This window comes from Puma concolor, chromosome D1 (genome assembly GCF_028749965.1).
Source record: "Puma concolor isolate L17-30 chromosome D1, mPumCon1.1.hap2, whole genome shotgun sequence".
Classification (NCBI taxonomy): domain Eukaryota; kingdom Metazoa; phylum Chordata; class Mammalia; order Carnivora; family Felidae; genus Puma; species Puma concolor.
This window is the reverse complement of record NC_141676.1, coordinates 9036061-9060427: the sequence shown is the minus strand read 5'-3', so window position 1 is coordinate 9060427 and position 24367 is coordinate 9036061. Positions and strand designations below refer to the sequence as shown.

The 24367-nt window shown below is 51.1% G+C and overlaps 1 long non-coding RNA gene across 3 annotated transcripts in view; it reads right to left on the bottom strand.

The window, feature by feature from the left end:
• Nucleotides 1-232: 232 nt before the first annotated feature.
• LOC147576413 (uncharacterized) overlaps nt 233-24367 on the bottom strand; it is a 55766-nt gene continuing 31631 nt past the window's right edge. For 2 of the 3 annotated variants that reach the window (XR_015240777.1, XR_015240776.1), the window contains one exon: nt 233-265. This is a non-coding gene — a long non-coding RNA (uncharacterized LOC147576413). Of the gene's footprint in view, nt 266-20699; nt 20734-24367 lie in introns of those variants that run through there. The other variant, XR_015240780.1, reaches the window with a different exon arrangement.

The following is a 24367-nucleotide window of genomic DNA, read 5'->3' as shown; positions in this document are numbered from 1 at the left end:
AGCCCACCCTGGTTACAAATGGAGAAGCACCCGATCCCCTTAAAAGTGAAGAAAGCACCAAGTGAAACTTGTGTTAACAGCCCCGCATCCAGAACTGGCTGGGGCTCTGAGAGCCACCTCGTGGTAGGTATTCCTTTAATTTCAGGTGTTTGTTTCCTTTGGCACGGCAATATGTAATTTCCCATTTTTAGAACAATGCTCCAAAGAACAGTCACCAAAACAACTTTCAGAGGGGGCGGTTTTCTTCCTGGCCACTGCTACAGCCCTGTAAAACAACAATAACAAAGGGATATTTATTCCAAACACGGTTTGCGTCTCTCCATAAAATCAGGAGGCCGTTCCTTAGCTTTGCGCAGGCTGCCGAAAGACCCTTCCGACCCCTCGGCAGAGCATCCAGCCAAACTCTTATGTCTCTGGGAGGGGGAGACTGGGAAAAGGTTCTGCTGTTGGCTTAGTTTTGGTCTTGACACACCTCCCTCCGTGTGGTTCCCAGGCGGCGAGGGTGGAAAGGAAGTTTGTAGAAAGGCTGTGTCCGTTCTTTGGGTGTCCCGTACTAAGCCTGAACCCGGAAGAGGGCAGTGTGTTCTTGGGGTCGTGCAAATAGCAGACTTTGAAGGTGAGGGCCCGGGAAGGGATGAGATGCATTCCCCCCCCCCCCACCCGGTTGGTGGAACCGTTGAGAAATCCCTTTCATTGGCATCCCCGCACCGACCTTCTCTCTGCTTCATCACTCAAGAAATTGGCTCCAAGACTTCAGGAGTCCAACCCCGCTCCTCCCCATCTATTTACCCTTTCATTTCCATCCCGCTGCTTCTGCCCAGATCACACATAACTCCTTCCCACCTGAACCTGCATGCTTCCCCTCCTCAATGGCCTCCTGGCCCAGTCACTTTGACCTCCCCTGTGGGTCTGCACATCCCGGCTTCATCTTGTACCTTCCCTGCTCAGCAATGGTCAGCGACTCCTCTTCCTGTAGAAAACGTCTGGGTTCCTTGGCAGGGGGGAACCTCATCTGAGCCAGTCTTCCTTTCCAACCTCATCTTCCACTTGTTCCTCCATAAATCTTAGGCGCCATCTCAAAACGGCCCGCTCACCATTCCCAGACTCCACCTTTGCCCTCCGGGTACCACCTCCCTCCCCCAGCCCCCAAATTTGAATGACCTTCCTGGTCCTCTCTCTGTGACAAAAATCTTACCCATTGCTGACAGTCCCACCAGCTTTAACACCTCTCTCTGCCCAGTCCAGCTGAAAATGACCTCCCTCCCCCACACCTTACTGAAGCACTGAGATTCCGCCCCATCCACAAAATGGCTCTACTTTGTGGAGATAACGTTAGTGTAACTTTTTTTCAAACGTGTGCTAAATCGTTTCGAGGAGAAAGGTGCTGAGCCTCTTTAAGAGACCTAGGTAGAATCAGTTCAGTGTTGGCTTTGCCATTTCTACCCAGTCCTTTACTGAGCACTTGCTATGACCCGGGTGCTGAGCTGAGTGCTTCTTAGGTATGACCTCATTCAACCCTCGTGATGAAACTGTAAGGTAAGTACCACAGTCCCCTTTTCACAGACAAGGAAACAAAGGCTTTGAGAAGTTAAATAACTTCCCGAGAGCCTCCCAATTTCAGAGGAGCAGGGATGAGGCCCAGGCTTGGCTCACGATATTCACTGCTGTGGCCAATGCTCAGTATTTCCTTCTCAGAGAACTCACAACCCAGAACAGTTAGGATGAGCAGGTGAATGGGAAACCACAGGTCGTCTCCCAACTGGAATAAATTCATGGGAAGTTTCCCCATTCAATGTTTCGTTTTGTTTTGTTCTTTAGAGAGAGAGAGGGAACAAGCACACATGCACACAAGCAGGGGAGAGGGGCAGAGAGAGAAAAGGAAAGAGAGAGTCTCAAGCAGGCCCCAGGCTCAGCCGGGAGCCCGACTCCAGGGCTCAACCCCACAACCGTGAGATCATGACCTGAGCCGAAATCAAGAGTTGGACGCTCAACCGACTGAGCCACCCAGGTCGTCCTTTTCATTTTTTTAAATCGAAGTATAACACAAATACAGGAGAGGGCATGAGGAATGCACTTGTGATGAGCACAGGGTGATGTACGGAAGTGTTGAATTACATACACTATTCCATACCTGACACTAATATAACACTACGTTATACGTATACGTTATACGTATATATACGTTAACTGGAATTAAAATGAAAACATAAATACAACAGTAAAATAAAATAAAATGCGTTCATCTTAAAGGGACAGCGCGATAATCATTTACATGCATATGCACTCATATAAGACCACCCTGGTCCGGCCTAGAATATTTCTAGTGCTGCACAAGGTTCTCTCATGCACCTTCTCAGTCCATGCCTCCACCAGATATATAACTATGAGTTTACTCTTCATGTTTTAGCTTCGCCTCTTCTTGACCTTCATATCAATGATCCTGTAACACATAATCTCTCTCACTGTGGTGTATACTCTACTGTATGAATCTACCACCATTTATTGCTTCAATCTCTAGTTGATGGGAATGTGGGGTGTTTCGAGTCTGGAGACCGTGCCTTTGAACATTTTTGTCCATCACATCTCTGTGTCATCCTATCTCTTGGATACATGTACCCAGGAGGGGCATGACTGAGTTATGGAACAGACATATCATTAGCTGGAACAGAATCTACCAAACACTTTTCCTCCGTGATTGTGCCTTTCAACACTCCCCCACAGCAAGGTGTGATAGTTCCAATGGCTCTGCATTTCAGTCACACCTGGTATTGTCACGCTTTTCTTTTTAGCCATCCTGGTGGGTGTGTGGTGATATTTCCTTGTGGTTTTGATGTGCATTTTCCCCATGAGTAATGAATGATGTTGCTTACCTTTTTATAGTTTGTTTGGTCACCTGGATAGACTATCTTATGAGTGTCTGTTAAGCCTCTTGCCCAATTTTTATGGGGTCATTGTCTTTTTCTTACTGATTTACAGCTGTTCTTTATATATCCTGAAAACAAATACTTGGTTGGATATATGTGTTACAGATTTCTTCTTCCGGGTCTGAGGCTCGCCTTTTCGTGATTTTTTTTTTTTTAACGGTTTGTTTATTTATTTTGAGAAAGAGAGCAAGAGAGAGAACACGGGCGGGGGGCGGGGGCAGAGAAAGAGGGAGAGAGAGAATCTTAAGCAGGCTCCATGCTCAGTCCAGAGCCGGACTCGGGGCTCGATCCCACGAACTGGGAGATCACGACCTGAGCCAAAGCCAAGTCGGACGCTGAACCGACTGAGCCACCCAGGCATCCTGCCTTTCCATGTTTTTAATAGTACTTCTTGACGAAGAGAGGTGGTAATTTTTCATAAAATGCTATCAATTTTCTTCTGTGGTTAGTGCTCTGGGTGTTCTGTTTTAGACATCTTTGCCCACCCCAAGGTCATGAAGACATCCTCTCTATGTTAATTTCTTTTACTCTCGCTTTCTAAGTATCTTCCTCTAGACTTGGAGACAACCAATTGGCTGCTATTTCAATAAGGAGCACAGGTCGCATGGAAAAACTCACCATGACTGGCTCACGTGTCATTACTCACAGGATAATGTCCACCTGTCTTTGGGCCATCTAGACCGTTATCCTAAGGCCGCCTTAGAGCATCCACAGACGCCATTACGCACTGACTGCATTGCTGTAATTCCAGAGGAGGCACCCCTAATGAGGGGAAGGGGCATCTTGCAAAATGACCTGGAAAGGAGAAGGGAGGCCACCTGTCCCCCCAACCCTGTTGACACTCTCCAGCCAGCAGCCTACTCCCACAACCCGAGCTGTGATCACTTTGCAACACATTCTTCCCATCCTAGCAACTCTCGCGGTCCCTCTTTATAAACCCTTCCCCTGAGCGTGTTCTTTTCTCCCCAGATTTGCCCTTTTATCATCATTTATTTGCTTAACCACTTGCCATCTCTAGGACACTTACTATGAAACCTTTGCTTTTTCCTCCCTTCGCCCCTTCCTCCCCTCACGCAGGCTTATCCCAGCCTCAGCGCCTTGGATTTGGGGGCTGGAAAAGCCTGTGCGGTGGGCCCATCCAGTATGCTGGATCCAGTATGCCCGGCTCTTCAGCTTCCTGGCTCTTCTGGTTCCTCCTGTTTCCTTCCCACCTTCCTTCTGTCAATCAAGAGGCCTGAGGGAACAGTGAGGGAGTGGGAGGCAAATCATAGCTTTTTCAAGCTTAAAGGAGCCTTAGATACGATCTAGTGCAACCCCCTCATTTTACAGATGAGGAAACGGATCCCGAGAGGGGAGGGAGAGGATGTGCCAGAGCCAAATATGTGGGGGAACAAAGCCAGGCCAAACAGGAAGTCCAAATTCCAGGGCTTGAGGCAGAATTTCCAGTCCCACCAGGGAACCTGGGACTGCTTCCCACAGCAACTTTCTCCCTCCAAGCCACACATCCCATTCCAGAAACAACCAGGGCTGCTCAGACACAGCAGCAGACACAGATCCGACAAGCCCCCAGCGTGTGCACACCAGCGGTCGTCCCTGAGAGTCCATTCCAGAGCCTCCAGGGGACACAGACGACCACCCATCCCCACAGGGGAGTTTCGCGATGACTCATGCCATGACCACATCTTCGTTTTAATTCTCTAATCATGAGGGAACTGATGGGCATCCCGCCTGGCCGCACCTGTTCCAACGGGGGAGTTGGAGAGCAAGAGAGATGGGTGGAGAGCGGGAGGGGCCTGGAGATCACGTCTGTCCCCGCCCTGTCGCCAAGCCTGCGGCTGAGGGGACCCCCCCCCCCCGACCCAGGGCAGCCCTCAGCTGGGATCTCCCAAGTTATGGCGGCTGTCAGCACCTAACTGAGCGCTTACTATGCACTAGGCACTGTTCACACCACCTTAGATGAATTCAGTCCAACCTCGCCCAGCCTCTGAAGGAGACACTGCGTTTCCTCACGTTGAAGATGCTGACACGTTGCCCGGGGGGCCTCTGGCCGAGCAGCAGGGAGGCCTTCCCGAAACGTCTTTGATGGGGTCACCAGTCGGCACGAATCACCCTACTCATTACATCTTGCCAACGTCAAGCTCACCCCCAACATCACCACCAGACACCCACGGAGACCACCAGGAACATACACAAAGCCCAAGATTTTAGCAGCTCCGTGATGAATGTTTGCATTTTCACCGTTACGAACTTGTCGACAATTACTAGACATTTTGTCGGATTTCATTTATGGTAGTGACCATAATTAAAAAGATTTCTTTTTAATTAAATGTGAGGATTTTTTTTTTTTTTTAATAAATCTACTTCAAGAGGATGATGAAATGAACAGGGCACGGAGGGCATGTGGATGTGCAGCGAGGGTGACGGGGGCACCGGATGGACTTAAGCATGGGCGACCCACCCGGTCTGGTCCCAGCTCAGAGGCGACCTCGCTGCTGGAGCCCTTGTGCCTCCGATTCCCACCTGCCGCCCCCACAGCACCTCCCGCAGTAAAGCCCTGCGGATTGGGAGAACCTAGTCAGCCCTCCGGCCTCCTCTGGCCCCATTCCACATGAAGGTCACTCACTTCTGGGTTCTCTCCACTTTCCGGAGAAACCCGGTGAGGCCGATAAACGTACTGAGACCCACAAACAAGAGGCCAAGTATGAAGACAGAAAGGAATGAGGAAACCCCGCCCTTTCTTTGGACCCAGTCCTGGGTCTTCTGCCTCCACAAAATTTGCACATCACTGGCTGGGGGGGGGGGGGGGGGGGGGGAATGTCCGCCCAGGACCCTCTGCTGAGGATCCCTCCCGGTGCCGGGCTGTGAGCTGGCCCTGGCCAGGGCAATGCTGTCAAGGACCCAACACCACCCCCTCCTGCTGGGGTACATGGCCCAGCCTGGTGGCCCCGGAAGGTGATACAGGGAGGACTGTCCTTCCTTGAAAAATAGGGACAGTTTAAAAACAATACTCATAAATGAGATGGGGTGGGGGGGGGGTGTCTAGGGGAGGGCAGAGGACTCGCTCAAAGCCCCAGGGATCTAACAGCAAACAAGAGGCTGGGATTCGCCATCCCCAGCACTGTCAGAGGACAGGAGTCAAAGGCCCTCTGCCCTTGGAGTGCCCGCCATTGCGTTCTCTTGGGCGCCGCCTCCCCCACAGCAGGGCGGGTGCCTGGCCGAGGAAGCCGGAGCCTTGTTCAGGGCATTGTTCTCCGTCAGAAGAGGATCTCGAAAGCAGAAGGAAATTAGAAACAACCACACAATGAATACCAGATTCTCCTTTCTCCTGGCTTTGGCTGCCGGGAGAGTAAGCAGGGCTGGGCCGACAGCACACCCCACCCAGCAGTTGCTGGCCCTCCAGGACGTCCAGGCCGCGGGGAAAGGCAGGGCTTGGAGGCTGCACTGGTTGTCTACTGATTCCCACCAGGTCCGTGTTCTTTCTCCAGCTAGATGCTGATTCCTAGACACAGAGCCGCCCTCTGGGGCTTCCTTCCCATGAGGCACAGCCGACAAGCTACGGGCACTCTGTGTTTGCCGGTTGACTAACTGATACCCTCTGGGCGCTTTCCTAGACGTTTTACAGGTGTAGACTCATGGAACCCCCACAGCCACCCCACGAGGGAGACGCTACCGCTAGTCACGTTTTAGTCGTGACGAAGGGGGGTCCAGGCGACCCAGCGCCCGGCAGGACTGATCTGACTGGGGCAGTTTTGACGGGACTAAAATGATCCCACTCCGCGCTTCTTACGAACATCAGCTTCCCCTACGACACCATGAGACACGCGCAGAGCCCTCCTGGAGTCACCCCCACGTGTCAGATAAAAAGAGTGACCCGAGAGAAGATGTGTCCCCTTCAGAACTTGCACCCCGAGACACAGGACACCATGGGGACGGACACTAACGCGCTGTCGAAGGGGAGACACGCGGAGCCGATGTCAATCTTACCAACTTAGCATCTGAATGTTCCCGCTGAGAATTTTTTCTTAAAAATGCACTTTTTTCCTCCCCCCTGTTGGGGCTATTCTTCATTTTAACATAATGTTGTGTTTTATGCCTCCTACGTAAGTAGGCACCAGCTTCAAATGTTGTGGAATATTGAGCTCATATATCTAGTCAAACTTCTGCTTGCTTTTTGCTGCCTCCATGGCTACCATGAGGATAAATAGAGGAGAAAGGTTTGGCTCTCAATCGTCCTAGCTGGGCCCTCTGCCATCATTCCCAAAAACAAAGGGGAAAAGATGCCAGCAGTGAGGGACCAGGGTGAGTGGTGAAAGAAAACACCGTCCTGTTCCAACGGGTACTGAGCAGAGTCAAAACTCCCCGGCGAGGGCTGGTGGAGGGGGCAGGAAGGCATTCCCCTAATTCCCTGTAAGGAGCATGCGCGTTGTAAACCTGCGGGCAGAGGAGGGAGAAGACGAGCTGTCACCCTCCAACCCTCTGCAGATGGGGTTGCAGGCTTGGAGGACACGAGTGAACCCCAGCTTGTAAGTGGTCTGCCTGGACCTGGGACCCAAGTCCTCTGTGCCCTACTCCGTGTGCCCCACCCCCTCCACCCTGCTGCCCATCGGCTGCAGGATCTGGAAGCTCTGCGTGGTCTGTTAAGTGACCTGCAGTCTCTGGACGGCATGATGGAATGACCACTCCCCTGACCGTGTGCTGTGAGGCTGTCTGAACAAGAAAACCCAAGGATCGGGCTTTGTCCTTGGACTTCCCAGTGGAGGACCACACAAATGGATCGCGTTTTGGGGGTGGAGGTTGTTTTTGTTTTTGTTTTTGTTTAGTCTGTTATATCCGATTGTTCAAACAAAAGTGCTGGAAAGGTCAAGTTCACAGGTTCACTCTCTAAATGAACCCACTGTCCCACAAAGGAGAGTGAAGGGAATCTTCATCCCTCCTGGGCATCTTCACCATCCTGCCACCCTTCTCCCATCTCAGAAAGCATCTGAGTCTCCAGAAAAGCCTCTCTGCTCTGCCCAGTAACAGCCACCGCCTCTTGTGCACTTGACCCCATCCCTGTGCCTCTTTCGGGGACAAGGGAATCAACTACGCCATCTTGCTTCCCCCTCTCTCCCACTGGCTTCCTTGGCTCATCCAATAAACATCTTCAAGTTTGCCCCAAACTGGAAAAACCTCCTTGTGTCTGCCTCCTGTGGCCAGAGACCGTCCCATCCTTCCTCTTCCCTTTAACACCAAACTTCCTGGTGGTCTACCTTGCTCTCCGCAACTTCTCCCGCTAATTCCTAAGCCCCCACAGAGGGCAGCCCAAACCAGTGCGAGTTGCTCTCTCAAGGGCCACACATAGTCTTTAAGCATCAACTCCAGCAGCCACTGCTCAATACCCATCCTATCTGACCTCCCTACACCAACAGAAAAAACTCCTCCTTGTGAAATGTGCTTAGGGCAAGCGCTTTGCATTGTTTTCTCAAAAGCCATCCCCCTTCTCCTTAGCTGGCACGAGCCCAACTTTGTTCAAGGACAGGAAAGAGATTCTTTTATTTCAGCAAGATGGGCACCGGCCCTGGTCCAAGGGCAGGCAGGCATGCATCCTTTCTGACCAGTGGAATATAGAGGGACGTCGGTTGGGATCTTCTGGGGACAGCCCCTCCGCCCCCCCCCCCCGCCCCCCCCAATAAGAGAGAGACATGTACAACAATAAGACAGAAGCTGTCTGTCCCATGCTGCTCCTTGTTTCCTGTCTTTGAACTCAGTTGTGTGAGGATGTGATGCTGGAGGCTGACGGAAGGCCAGGAACACCTCAGCAACACTGGCCCAGAGCTTGGCCGCTGAACGTTCCGACTATGAAAAAGTTCATCTGTGTCTATACCACTGGACACGTTTGCCGTTACCTGCAGCCAAAAGGATCCCCAGCCGAGTTGTCACTCTTTTCTTGGTTATTGACATTTCCCTCCTGGCTCTCATTCTCAAGTCTCCTTGACTCCTTGGCAGGCCCTCTGCCCACCCCTTGAATATCCCTGTCCTCCATATCCATGGAGGGCCATGCTCCTGGGTGGGTGTGCCCTCTTCATCTACCTGTTTGCTAACTCCACAAATACCCACTGGCAACTTCTATGTGCTTGGCTGGCCTCCTAGATTTGACACTCTAGCAGGGGACACAACAAATAAACACAATGAACAAATAGAAGGTTACAAGTTATGGGGGTGCCTGGGCGGCTCAGACGGTTGAGTGCCTGACTCTTGATTTCGGCTCAGGTCATGATCTCATGGTTTGTGAGTTTGAGCCCTGTATCAGGCTCCATGCTGACAGCTCAGAGCCTGTTTGGGATTCTCTCTCTCTCTCTCTCTCTCTCTCTCTCTCTCTCAATAAATAAACTTAAAAAGAGAGAGAGAGAGAAGTGAGTGAAGGGGAGGGGAGTCCAATGAAGCTGAGATCCTTGCAGAACCCAGTAAGCCTTGGGAAGGTGCTGGCTGTTCTGCTAAGTGCAGTTGGAAGTCATCAGGTAAGATGATTAACCATGGAATTTGTGTTCCTTAAAGATCACTGAGGCTGGAATTTGGAGCCAGAGTGGAAGGGGGAGGCACTGTGGACTCACAGTCACCCCGTTGAGAGATGGGGGTGGCCTGGCCCAAGATGGCGGCAGTGCAGATGGAGAGAGGGGATGTGCTTCCCTTGTGATGTATCCCCCAGGTAGAAATTATGGGACTAGCTGCTGAGGGGGCTCCCAGGGGTGAAGAAAGGGGGAGACACCAAGGATGATCCCCATATTTTCTAGCTTGAGCACAGGGGAGAGTCGTACCATTGAGGGAGATGGGAAGCAGGTTCGCGGGTGAGGCAGGCAGATCGTTTTTGGAGTTCTGTTTTGGAGATGTTGTGTTTGAAATGCCTGAGAGCCATCCAAGTGAAGAGACCAAGAGACAGCTAAGTACTCCAGGCTGGAACTCAGGGAATTGGGAATTTGGAGATTGTCAGCCTAGAAACGCTTGTAAAGCCACGGGGATGGATGAGATCCACCCAGCACAGTGTGAAAAGGGAATACAATGGCCATTTAAGTGAGAGACAGCCTTTAGCTTCCCGTCTCCCTTTGTCTTCTCCTCATCATCATATCAGTTGAAACCCAGAATATTCCCCCAAACTGCCTTCCATTCCCATGGCCGTGGCCTTCCAGCCTTCACCTCATCTCCCCTGGAGATTTTCACCAGCCCCCTGGACGGTGGTCCCTCCCACGCATCCACCGTTCTGCCACCCGTGGGGTCGGGCCCTGCTCAGCTGTAGCAAAGCTGAAACCAGAGGGCGGAGCAGAAAGCCTCAGAGAAGCAGTCGTGGAACGATCCCAGGTGGGAACGGGGTCACCCGGACCTGAGCTGGAGAGGCACCCGCGACAGAGAGAACGAGATGCCCAGGTCGGTAACCACAGCAACGGGGGTGGGTGCAGGCAGACTGCGGCCTTGAACCCCGGTCAGCACCCTGCTCTGGAAGGAGTGGCTTTATTAGCTCAGTTTACTCACGCCAGCCCATGTGGTTTCCAACTCAAAGGTGCCACCCAGCACCTGGCATGCCCGCGGCCACTCTCTGCAACAGACAATAGCAACAATAACAAAAACAAGAGTGACCAACGTTTACCGAGCACTTACAACATGCCAGGCACTGTGGCAAGTGCCAACCATCCTCCCCAAGTTACGAAGACAACCCTGTGAGGGAGGTTTTATAGAGGAGGACTCCGAGGTTCAGGAAGGTTGAGGAGCAGTTAATAGCAAGGCCTTTGGTGTTGGACAGACATGGGTTTGTCTGCTGCTACGTGACTGGGCTTTGTGGACCCTCCCAGCCTCGTCTGCGAAGGGGGCTTAAACGAGAGAATTTGGCAAAGCACTTAGCTGATGCCCATCCCAAGACAGTGCTCAATACCGATCGTTGTGATGGCTGTTGTAATTACAAGAAAACCAAAAGCCAGCTCCTGTCATTTCCCTGTATTAACACCTCCAGTGGCTCCCACCTCCCCAAAGATTAGGACTCCCTGGCCCACCCACGCCACCCACTCCTCCCGTCTGGGGCCACCCATTTCCTGAAGGCACCACGTTGTTACGCCTCGCGCGCCTTGCCGTCCGCACCAGCAGAGCACCCTCCTCGCCCTTGTCCACCAGGGAGGAGACCGGAAGTTGTCAGCAGAGAGGCCCAGAACCGCCAGCCAGCCCTAGCTAGGCTCACTGGACTTACAGACTGGGACATCTCTCCCCTATTTGCATTCCGGGTGCTTAGCGCAGCAGCGGCCACCCGGCGACACCGACTGAAGTAAATATCAAAAGCTCATCACATTTCCAAAAAGCAGTCATGGGGAAGGTTGGTGGAGAGGTCAGTTCGGGATTCCAGGAAGAGCCAACATCTCAGCCAGCCCTTCTAGCTGTGGGCCAGCGCTACCACCTCCATGTTCTAAGGACGGGTCTCAACCCATCTCTCCTCCCCGGAAACTCAGAACAATCCTGGAGGCGAGACAATCCTGGGGGCGAGACTTCGGTTTAAATAACTTGCGTGGTTTGGGGAACACAGCCCAGGGCAAAATGTCGGGTCAGAGAAAGGTTGTTCTCTGGTCCACTGTCTCTTCCAGGGCCCTCCACAGCCCCAGACCCTCACCCTGGGCCCACCCCAGGTCCTTGCCCAGCCAGGCACCTGGCAGGACAGTTGCTAGGTGGCTTAGAACAGTTGCTTATTTATAAGACTCTCTAGGGGATGCCTGGCTGGCTCAGTTGGGGGACTGTACAGCTTTTGATCTCAGGGTTGTGAGTTCCAGCCCCACGTTGGGTGTAGAGCTTACTTAGAAATAAAATCTTAAAAAAAAATAAATAAGGCTCTAGGGGCACCTGGGTGGTTCAGTCGGTTAAGCATCTAACTTCAGCTCAGGTCATGATCTCGAGGTTCCTGAGTTCGAGCCCCAAGTCAGGGTCTGTACTAACAGGTGCAGAGCCTGCTTGGGATTCTCTCTCTCCCTCTCTCTCTCTCTGTTCCCCCCTCACAACTTGAGCTCTCTCTCTCTCTCAAAATAAATAATAAATAATAAATAAACTTAAAAAAAAAGCCTTTAATCTCAAAAATAATAATCATCATCACCTCATAGGATAGCTGTGGGCAGATCGCAAATCCCACCCCAAAGAGAGTGAGAACAGTAACAGATAACATTTCTTCCTACTTGCCCAGTATTTCACATTTATAATCTCATCTCTCTTTTTTTAAGTTTATTGATTGATTTTGAGAGAGAGAGAAAGTGTGCATGCACACGCAAGATGGGGAGAGGCAGAGACAGAGAGAGGATCCCAAGTAGGCTCCACGCTGTCAGCACAGAGCCTGACGTGGGGCTAGGACTCAGGAACTGTGAGATCGTGACCTGAGCCGAAGTCAGATGCTTAACCAACTGAGCCACCCAGGTGCCCCTCTGCTCTCATCTTATCCGTGTGACAGTGCTATGATGTGCATGGTTTTATTGTCCCCCTTTCTAGCGAGGGGGAAACAGAGATTAATTAAGAATGGCTTGTAAGGTGGGGAGCCGGATTTGGAAGCAACCCCCCTTGGAGCCTGCAGTTCTGCCTACCATGCCTGTTCCAGAGGGGGCTCCGATCCCACGTGATGGTGGATTGGGCAGGTCGGTTGGATTCCTGTCGTTTCCTACCAGCTGCTTTTATTTGGAGGGTGGGGAAGGCAGGCAGGCAGTGTCAGAGCGGTCACCAGGGCCTTCACAGTCGGTCCCTGCCGTGGTGCTATTTGACCTCCACCTAAGACTTCCCACGCTGAGGGGTGACAGAGATCAAAGACAGCAGGTGACTTGGACAACCCCCATCCCCGGAGTCTGAGCTCTCCCCAGGGCTCACATGATGGGACGCGTGAAGTCGTAAAAGGGGTTTCAGCAAATTTTGCAAGAATAGTAGGAAAACCCTAGGCCCGTCAGTGACCCAAAACAAAGTCCGATGTCCCAGGAGCATCCCGTCTCCAAACCCCATCCATATCTAGGTACTGCATCCAGAAGAGCGAACAGCGTTATCCTGACATGTCAGAAGGAGTGCTTAAGATATATTACACCTGTCTCCACTTTCTCCCACGGTTCAGATCGCTCTTTCATCAAGTGATGCCTCAGAGCTGGCTGTTACCGCTCTTGTCCAGCTCGTCACTCAGCTTCCCTGATGACCAGCGTGGCCCCAGGGCAGTTACTTATCCTCCTTCCAGGGAAAACCGCTATATTCAATGCCATTTGGGCTGAGGACGTTGAACGGGTGATAACAATAATAAAAATAAAATCAGCCATGATTTCTGAGCACTTAATGTGTGTCAGGAACAAAGAAACAGACTCAGAAACACCCCAGGAGACCCCGCTCATCAACGGCAGAGCCGGGATTCAGAACCCAGGACTTGCACCTGGCATCGCACCACTGCCTTCCAAGAAGGTTACAAGCTGGTGTTCCAGGGTGTCTCTGCTCCTCCAGAGGAGGGGGTGGTTTGAGAAGACCCTTCAAGTAGGCGATACAGTCTGAATTCCAGACTGGATTCAGGAGCTCTGCCCCAGGAACACATCTCTGTAGGAAGACTGCATCCAAATGCCCTCTGCCATGCGCACAGTCAGAAACTCTAAGTCAGTTCCGAGGCAGCCAAATGTTTGGAAAGAATGCCATCTTCAACCTCCAGCCCGCTCAGGACGACTATGAGCAGAGAGACTATCAAAACCCAAGCCACTTAAATAATACAAGATGTGAGTAAGAGGCTGAAACCAAAACAGCCTCAAGATCAAGGTGAGAGAGCTGGGATGTTGGTCGTGACAGCAGGAACTGCCCACCCTCGCTCCAGCAACAGGCTGCTCCATTTTGGGGGGGGGGGGGGAGGGGGGTGCGCCTCTGGCCAAAATCAAAGCCCGATGGCAGGCAAAGGGATGCGGAGTCCAGGAATCCGGGCTTTCGTGATCCACAGGGACAGATGTGCCAGGATGATGGGGACGTCCACAAAATAGCTCGGGGGGTTGGGGGGGAACCCTTGTGGCAGAGAAATGTGGGAGGGGAGAGGTGGGGGCTTGACAAGTGACCCTCACAAGCTCATCCTGGGGTTGAAATTTAGTGGACTGACACCTGCCCGCATGCTGGGCTCCAGGCCTGTCCTCAAAAAGGCTCCGAGAAGTTGAAGACCTACACCTGGTTCTCGACTGAAGCTCAGATTTGCACTTCAGAAGAAAATGCATGGATGCCTACACTGGAGCACTTATCACATTGGCTTCCTTCAAAGGGTTTCCTGACCCCACTGAAAGCAAGCAAGAGTCTTATGGACCCTAAAGAGCTGCGCCGGGGGCCCAGGGCCCCCAACCTTGGCTTTGTTTTGTCTCCCAATTCCCAAGGATGTGATCTTCCTGTTTCTTCGAGAGCCACTGTCTGCTCTCCCTTCCATATCCCCACTCTCACCTCCTCACTCCACCCATGGAGCTGACCTCAACCACACCTGCCAGGCTGGAGCCCAGGCAAACCCAGCCATCCACCATAAGCCTAAATACACTGCACTTAGCAGCATGGCCGGATAGGATGGGTTGTCTGGGCGACCACAGCGCGAGCCCCCAGACAAGCTCGGGCCTCACTCTCACATCTGGCTCCCTAGAGGGGGCCTTTTGTGTCTGACCCTCAGATATCCTGGCCCTGAGACTGGCCCTTGTTGTGGGCTGAATTGTGTCCTTAAATCCGTATGTTGAAGCCCTAATCCCCATCACCTCAAAATGTGACTCTATTTGGAGACAAGGCCTTTAAAGAGGTGATTAAGTTACAATAAGCCCATTAGGGTGGGCCCTAATCCAGCCTGTCTTCGTAAGAGGAGGAAACTTGCGCCCACAAAGAGACACAAAGGACGAACATGCATGGAGGAAAGACCGTGTGAGGACGGGGCGGGAAGGCGGCCGTCGGCGAGCCAAAGAAAGAGAGCTCAGAAGCACTCAGACCTGCCGACACCAACATCTTGGGCTTCCAGCCTCCAGAACTGTGAGACGATAATTTTCTGTTGCTTAAACCATACAACCTATGGTATTTGGTTATGGGAACCTGAGCAAATGAAAACAGACCTCATTCCGGGTCTTTGCCACTTTCTGTCACTAATTACAAGAAAGCTTAGCTTTTATTGTGCGTTCAGGCACTGCGCTAAGCCGTTTGCAGGCTTCTCTCATTCCAGCCTCTCAACAGCACAGGGAACCTTACTCCATTTTACAAATAGGAAAACTGCCACCCAGAGAGGTCAATGACTTCCCCAAGGTCATCCCAGCTGATAAGTGACGGACTGATATGGGATTCAACCCAAGGAGGGCGACTCCAGAGCTGGCGCTCACAGCCATCACACCCCACAACTAGGGATGCCCAGGCCACCAGCCCCTGGAAGGATGCTGCAACGGACTGAATGTTTGTGTCCCCCCCCCCCCCGCCCAAATTCATCTGTTGAAACCCTACCTGCCCCCCACCACAGCATGATGATATTAGGAGGTGGGGCCTTTGGGAAGTGATTAGTAATGAGGGTGGGATACTTGTGACGGAATTAGCGCTCTTATGTAAGGGACCTCCGAGAATTCCCTCACCTTTTTCCAATGCGTGAGGGCACAGGGAGAAGTGGGCAGGCTACAACTCAGAAGAGGGCTCTCGCCAGAACCCAATTGTGCTGGCGCCCTGACCTCAGGCTTCCAGAGCTACAAAGAATACATTTCTGTGGCTATAAGCTACCCAGTGCATACTATCCTCTCATAGCCGCCCAGACTAAGACAGCCGTCCTCAGCCCAGCTCCCAGACCAGCTCGATGAGTCAGCATGGCCAGTGGTGACACTCGGCCCCACAGCTCCAGGCTGCTATGGACGCTGGCCTTCCTGGAGCCCCAGCGGTGACATGTCCTTCCAAGACCCCAAGAACCTCGTGTCCCTCATCTGAAGGCCTGTGGAGCTGTCGCTCTGCTCCTCTCCCCTCTGAGGGACGCCTCGGCCATTTTGTTCTGTGGCAGCAGGGACTGAGGGAACCCACCAGAACCCAGAGAATAAGCGTGCCCTTTACAGGCCATCTTGGGTCCTCTTCAAACCATCCCCATGACTAAGTGCCCTTGGGGACTCTAGCTCATCAATTCACCTTAGAAAAAGGGGCAGCTCGTAAGCAACAGAAATGACAGCTGCCCTACCAAGAACAAAAACGGGGCTGCTTTTCCTCACCCGCCCTCCATGCCGGAAGGTCAGGGCCACAGTGGGCCGTGGAGATGGTCCCCTTTAGAGGTGGTCCCCTCGCGCTTTCGCCAGAGGGTCACGCGGTGCAGCGGACAGAGCAGGGGTAGTTCTGGGACGGGAGAGTCTGCCGTCAACTGCAGGGAACGGTCATCTCTGGCAACTCACTCAAACTCCCTGCGGGGCCCCCTGCCGAAAAATGCCAAGTCAACCCTCTTAATGAACAAAGCCGAGCTTTGTAAGCACTGGATTACTTGGGAGGGTGGGAGGAGGAATCAGAATCTTGGTCCTCGTGCTACTCATGTTACAGTGTCCATTATATTCTACCACATGTGAGCCGAGTTCCCTGCTGGGGCTTCTGCCCGTGTTACAAGCAACATGAGGGCAGGAGCCAACCCTGTTCCCCGCATTACCCCAAGCACAGTGTGTGTCCCAAGGTGCGGTACTGACCCACCTGCACCAGACTCACCTGGAAGCCTTTATTTTTTTTATTTTTTATTTTTTTTAAATTTTTTTTTCAACGTTTATTTATTTTTGGGACAGAGAGAGACAGAGCATGAACGGGGGAGGGGCAGAGAGAGAGGGAGACACAGAATCAGAAACAGGCTCCAGGCTCCGAGCCATCAGCCCAGAGCCCGACGCGGGGCTCGAACTCACGGACCGCGAGATCGTGACCTGGCTGAAGTCGGACGCTCAACCGACTGCGCCACCCAGGCGCCCCACACCTGGAAGCCTTTAAATGCGAATTCCCAGTCCCCCGCCCCAGATCTACCGGATGAGGCTCTCCAGAGTGGGGCCCAGGAATCTGCATCCACCAAGCATTCCGGCTGATTCTGAGTCTCCCTGCCCCGCTGGGTCCTTTACTTACCCCGCTCAGGAAGTGAGCCAGGCCCTGACAGGGCAGAGCAGTAGGGGAACCGACCGTCCCCGGTGTGCCCTGTGGGGGTTCCTGGGACGCGGGACAGTCCAGGGCAAGCCGGGACGGCTAGTCATTCCAGCCCCCCTTCAAAGTCACACACAAGGACAAGGAGCAGGGGTTTCCAAGCTCATCTCCAAATGGCTCTTACTTGGTGTTGGAATGCGCCCCAAATGTACTCAGGGTTGAGAGTGGGCGTGGGTGATGTTCTGGGATTTCACAACACTCCAAATGAAAAAATGAAGTCAGACCATGAGGAGCTGACTCAGGGACTCCGGAGAAGGGTCCAGCTTCCCTGGTTTGTCCCCTGCCCCAAACCTACTATCACCACCCTGTGCTGAAAGCAGCAAATGCCCAGAGCTCACGGTTCCCTTATGATCAGAGGGGTCACCCCTAAGTAGGAGGAGGTCAGGAGAATCATGGGGTGTCAGAACCGGAAAGTCTCCTGGAGATCAAAGAGTCCTGGTCCTTCATTTCTTGCATGAAAAAACAGGTCCAGAAAGGCCACGTGATTGGCAGGGTCACACAGCTAGCCAGCCCAAAGGTGACCCTAGCTCTCTGATGTCTTGATGTCTGCACCTCGACACCAGTGCTTCTGCTGGACAAAAAAAAAAAAAAAAAAGACAACAGCCGGAAAAGAAACAAGAAATATGAGTTGAGGAAGAGGAGGCTAGACACAGAGATGAGTTAGAGGAAAGAGTGCTTGAGGCCCATGGTGTCCTAACTCCCCAAGTTACAGATGAGGAAAGTGAGGAACACAGAGCTCAAATATATTTCCCAGGGCTACACACAGGAAACCTCTCTTGCAGGTCACTTAAATCCTATCCACAGGGGGTCCCGCCAACAAATCTGAAGATGTGCTGTGTCTGAAACGAGAGACCCTCATGACAATGTCCAACAGAAAGGGGGGACCAGCGCTCCCAGGGCTAGAATTGGAGCCCTGGATCCACGGACACAGTCCCGAAGCCTTCAGCCTGGGGAGTTTCCCCAGAGAGGGTAGGGGCCACTCTGGAAAAGCAGTGGGGGTGACTTTTACTTTTCATTTTAAGCAGTTTTGAGTTATTTGGGGCTCTGGGTGGCTCAGTCGATTAAGCGTTCAACTCTCGGCTTCGACTCGGGTCACGATCTCACAGTTTGTGAATTCGAGCCCTGCATCCGTCTCTGCACTGAAAGCACGGAGCCTGCTTGGGATTGTCTCTCCCTCTCTCTGCCCCTCCTCCTCTTGTTCTCTATTTCTCTCTCAGAAGAAAACAAAATGAAACAAAAAAACAAACAAACAAACAAAACACCTATAGACGGTTTTGAGTTATTTGAAATAACTGGTAAGAATTTGCTTTTTGTGGTATCTTTTTAAAAAGATTAAAGGAGGGGTGCGTCTGGCTGGCTTGGTTGGTGGAGTGTGTGACTCTTGATCTTTGGGTTATGAGTTCGAGCCCCATGTCCGGGGTAGAGTTTACTTTAAAAATAAATAGATAGATGGGGCGCCTGGGTGGCGCAGTCGGTTAAGCGTCCGACTTCAGCCAGGTCACGATCTCGCGGTCCGTGAGTTCGAGCCCCGCATCAGGCTCTGGGCTGATGGCTCAGAGCCTGGAGCCTGTTTCCAATTCTGTGTCTCCCTCTCTCTCTGCCCCTCCCCCGTTCATGCTCTGTCTCTCTCTGTCCCAAAAATAAATAAACGTTGAAAAAAAAAATTAAAAAAAATAAATAAATAAATAGATAGATAGATAGATAGATAGATAAAATTAAAGAGGGGAAATAAATAAAATTAAAGAGGGGAAAAAAGTTCTTTAGTAGCTGGTGAGAGAGGAGCAGGAGACCAAGCCCTGAGCTTGGGAAAGCAGAGAGATGAAAATAATGGGATTTTGAAGACAGAGGCTGAGATCAAGGAAAGAAGACCAAAGGACCCCCTCGGTAACTGGAGGTAAGTTGGATTTCCTGGAGGGGAGGTGTCTGTATGGTGGTAGAATTGGACATGAACTTGCTTTTTTAAGCACATTAAAAGTAACTAATTTAGGGGCTGGCTGGCTCAGTTGATTAAGCATCTGACTCTCGATTTTGGCTCAGGTCATGATCTCATGGTTTGTGAGTTTGAATCCCACATCAGGCCCATAGCAGAGTCCGGAGCCTGCCTGAGGTTCTCTCTCTCTCTTCCTCTCTCTCTCTCTCTGCCCCTCCCCTGCTCATGCTCACTCTCTTTCTCTATTTCTCTCTCAAAATAAATAAATAAATAAACATTAAAAAAAATTTTAGGGGCACCTGGGTGGTTCAGTTGGTTAAGCATCTAATTTTGGCTCAGGTCATGATCTCACAGCTTGTGAGTTCAAGCCCTGTGTCAGGCACTGTGCTGACAGCTCAGAGCCTGGAGCCTGCTTTGGATTCTCTCTCTCTCTCTCTCTCTCTCTCTCTCTCTCTGCCCCTCCGCTGCTCACACTCTGCCTCTCTCTCTCTCTCTCTCTCTCTCAAAAATAAACATTTAAAAATTTTTTTTTAATTTTTAAATAAAAAGTAACAAATCTAGAGATGATAAAGCATTTCTACTTGTCATAGTCCTAGGAGACTGCACCTAAGGATTTAAGAGCTAATTTCTAAAAAGTATTTCGAGTTCTCCGTAATTGGGTGTGCAAAAATATTACCTCCAAGTTATAGTCCATGACAAAATGGAAACAATCTTCCAGGAACTGATGTCTCTGCGGTTGACCCAGTAAAACCCTGGCTGCGCAGAATCCTTAGGGAATGAATGAGTCACTTTATAGAGTAGAATTTCCTGAATAGCTGAAGGCGAAAACTTTAAGTGACAGACATGTAAACTTTTAAATACAAGTCTTTCCAAACCGGCCTCATCGCAGCCTGCATTCTGAACCAGAGGACCCGGGACATTATTTCTATAATCCCATTTTAAGGCGGCCCCTAGGGCTTACCGACGCCTGGAAGGACTCCACACCCAGTATCTTACAACCAGAAGTTTCCCTCTTGCCACAATCCCCACCCCACACCCGTGCCTCACTCCCTCCACCCCTACTCTACACTCACTTCATCCCTGGTCCCTCGTCCAGCGCCTCATTCCTGATGGTCATCAGGAGCTTAGCCACCACGCCCAGGGGATCGGCAGTTTTCTCTGTCCCTATTATTAAAGCTGCAGAATTGAAATCTACCAAAGAAAGGCACAGAACCACACCGCAAACAATCAGAGCAAGAGCCAACCTATGTGTGACACACGACACTTTCCTTTACAGAGTTTATGAAGCAGCTGGTACAGGTAGGTTTAGCCACATTTTTATGACGAAACTGAGGCTGGCAGGTTAGAGGAGCTTCAGAAGGTCACCTGCCCAAAATCCAGTACGTGGATAACTCAAATCCAGGTGTTGTAACTCCAAATCCTTATGCTTTGCTACTTTCTGAATTACCCACGTTGATTAAATGCCTAAAATCTGCGAAAAGAAGAGGCAGAACAAACCAAAACCAGCAATCCGGCCGGACTCCTCTAACACGAAGATCGGTGAAATCACGCCGGGCAGTAACTTTTGATTTCCGTTCGTGTTAAGCTGTTGCTTCGGCAAATCATCGTAATTGCAAATTGCAAAGAAGTATCTGGTATGAGCAAGCCACTGGGGTGTTTCGGCAGGAGAGGAGAGGAAGGGTGCCGTGCTTACAAAGGGTGTGGACAATGTGACCGGGTCTGCACGACAATTATGAACAGCCCCTATGGGAAGAAATCAAAGGTCTGAGTGAAAGTGTTGCTAATCTACTCTCCAGAGAGTTGGCTGCGGCTCTGTTTTCATCTGGAAGTCCTACAGACCAGGAATGTGTTTCTGCTGACGTACCGCTTTCCACCATGTTCCAGGACAACGCAATTAGCGTCCTGTGTTCCAACAAATAGCTTGTGACAGAACGTTAGCCATTTGGAGCTTTGCAGTGTATACACCCCACTGCTGCTCTGCCTGCTATCACGTGACGTGTGTGACCACAGATCACAAGTTGCCACCCAGCACTGCCCAGAAATGCTACTCTATTTCTTAGCGAGCTCCCTTTCCCCCCTCCCAAGATGGCTGTCCTACAACTTTTCCTCTCCCTTCCAGCCTCCCTCCCTGTCTTTGCTCTCAGTTCATGATCTCAGCCCTTATGTCACCCAGAAAATAGAAGCCAACGATTAAAGACTACCTCATCTTCCCTCCAACAAGCCCCTTGGCCTCCCAGCATCCAACTCTCCCTTCAAACCTGACCTGGTTTGCCTGGGACTGGGAGAGGGGAGTGGCCCTGGGACATGGAACTTTCTGTTTTAAAGCTTTCCCAGGACAGGGGACTTTCAGCTAAAACTGGGGAAGTCGCTCCAAATCCAGATGTGCTCCCCCTGCTCCTTCCCATCAGAAGCCCACCCTCCAGGAGACACCGGATGCCATCTCCTCTCACCAGCCTACGGGCTCCAGTCCTGACCACCCTCTCTTCTGCCTCATCCCCCTCTCCCTTCCGCTGAGCATGCAGACGAGGTCTGAGATCCCTCATCTTAAAGAATAAGAACTATCTCCCTCGATCCCACTTTTCCCTCCTCCTGCCAACCCGATTCGCTGCCCTCCAGAGCAAAGTTCTATCCGTACTCACCAAATCCTTTCTCTTCTTTTTATGTTTATTTATTTATTTTTGAGAGAGAAAGAGAGAGCGCAGGGGAGGGACAGAGAGAGGGGGAGAGAGAGAATCCCAAGCAGGCTCCGTGCTGTCAGCGCACAGCCTGAAGCAGGGCTCCATCTTACGAACTGTGAGATCGTGACCTGAGCCAAAATCGAGGCCACGCAGGCGCCCCTCACACCTGCCATTCTTGGCGAACCACTTCCACTCAGGCTCCCTCCCCTTCAGTCCAACAAAACCTCCATGGTCAAGGCCACCCACACTTGCCAAATCCAAGGTGAAGTCTGAGCTCCTACCTTACTCAACCTGTGGCGAGGGAGGGAGGTTTTTAATTTTTTATTTCCTATTGATTACAGACCAATACTGTTGAGAAAGAGAAAACAGATGGATAGCTGCAAGAATGAGCCTGTGCTTGGGGGATTCGCCTATAAAAGTTGCTGAATGCCTACTCGGAGTTTCTGCAATACATCTCCCCATGAACCAGGCACTGCTCCAGATCCCATACTCTCCTGGTTCAGGGTGGGCCCTCATCCAACAACTGGGGTTCTTCTAAGAGGGCAATTTGGACAAAGAGACACAGACATGTACAGAGGAAAGATGGCCATGTGTGTGAAGAGGCAGAAATGGAATAGTACAGCTGTAAACCAAGGAATGCCAAGTCTTGTCAGCAACCACCAGAAGCCAGGAAGAGGCAAGGAAAGAGTCCTCCCTAGAACCTTCCGAGGGCACGTGGCCCGGACGACACTCTGATTCTGGGCTTCCAGCCTCCAGAACCGGGAGGCAATAAATTTCTGTTATTTTAAGCCAGCCTGAGAAAGCCATGCGACCCCCAATTTGTATCTCCAGCCCAGAGTGCTCCCCTGAACACCAGACCTCTGCACGACCATCTGCGTCCCTGACATGCCCCCTGATGTCTGAACTTTGGGGTTTTCTTTCCCAGATCCATTTCTCCCTGCTTCCCCCAGCTCAGTACATGGCAGGGGCATTCTGCCAGTTGTTCAGGCCAAAAATTTAGGAGTCATCCTTGATCCCTCTCTCACCACCTCCCCCACATATCCAATCCATCAGCAGTTTCTGTCAGCTCTACATAGCAGATATTTCCTCCTCTTCTGCCAACCATCCTCACGCCTGGCCTCACTAGAATGTTCCAAGAGGGCAAGGATTCGGTTTGTTCATTGCTATCCGTGGTGCCTGGAACATAATAGGCATTCAGTGAATACTCGTGAGATCAGTGAATGAAACAAAACTGTATTAATTCAAACACTCCCCTGATTGAGGATTTGTGATCATGTAAACAGAGGCTACTAAGCGCACTCACAGTACAATGAAGGTAAGGAAGCATTTTAACTATGCGGTACGCTAAGCAGTAAGTTTACAAGCAACATGCCTGTTAATTAGGAATCATTTGCATACTCATGATGGTCCTCAGGTTTCTCTTTTAAACGACCTGGTTTATGGGCCACCAGGGTGGCTCAGTAGGTTGAGCGTCCAACTCTTGGTGGCAGCTCAGGTCATGATCTCACGGTTCCTAGGTTCAAGCCCTGCATCGGGCTCTGCGCTGGCAGCATGGAGCCTACTTGGGATTCTCTCTCTCTCTCTCTCTCTCTCTCTCTCCCTCTCTCCCTCTCTCTGCCCCTCCCCTGTTCTCTCTCTCTCTCTCTCTCTCTCAAAATAAATAAACATTTTTTTAAATGACCTGGTTTACTTAGTAGTTATACAAAGCCTAGGTCCTTCTTCACAGTCTAGTTCAATACATTTAAGTATAGCCTTCTAACTAGTATCATTGCATTTCCTTAAAAGCAAATGCATATTCTCCAATTCAAAATCTGCAGAATGCCAGAGAGCACACGCATCCTAGAAATACCCTAGCTTCTTGATGTTTCCACCATGGCTCGCCCAGCATTCCAAAAATGCATCTTGAAATACTCAAGCCTTTTGATACTGAGCAAAGCATGTTAGAAGCTGTAACTGCTTTGAAAAAGAGAGACGGCCACTCTCAGGCACTTCCCAACACACCCTGTTAAACTTGCAGCAGTGCCTTCCTTCTGTGCGCGATGCATTCGGTGACCCAAGTTTGCCATTTTAAACCGTGAAACGGACGCAAACAGTTCACTCTTTTGAAGTTCAGTTCAGCTCAGCAAACACTTCCTGAAGCCTGATCTTGGGTCAGACACAGTGCCAGTGTCAAGGGCTCAAAGATGAGTAAACAACATGTGGTCCCTACCCTCCAGAATCTTCCACTGTGGGATAATTATATTAGCTATATTAATTACATTGGGATTATATTCACATAACCAGACTGTAGTAAAAGCTTGGTCAAGGGCTGTTTAAGGTGCTGTGTAGGTACAAGAGGTAACTCCATGAGGGTGAGAGATATCAGGCACAGAGTAGGTGGTTTGAGAGATGGCCTGAGTTCACAAAGTGGACAACGCAGGGAAAGCAGGAAGCACACCTCACTCATGTATGAGTGCCAGATCACGAACCAAAAATTACATGGAAAAATCTCCTAGAATTTAAAGAATAACTCCTGTAACTGGAACTCTGGTTCCCAGCCACCAAAACCACAAAAGTTAAGAGGTTCAAAACTCAGCTAATTGTCCAAATGCTTTGTCACACAGCCCCTGGATGAGGCTTGAGTGTTGATTAAAGGGTCCAATGGGTGGTCATCCCAGGTGGGCAAGGTCAACAGCTTTGTGAATGACCGCTGACTTCAG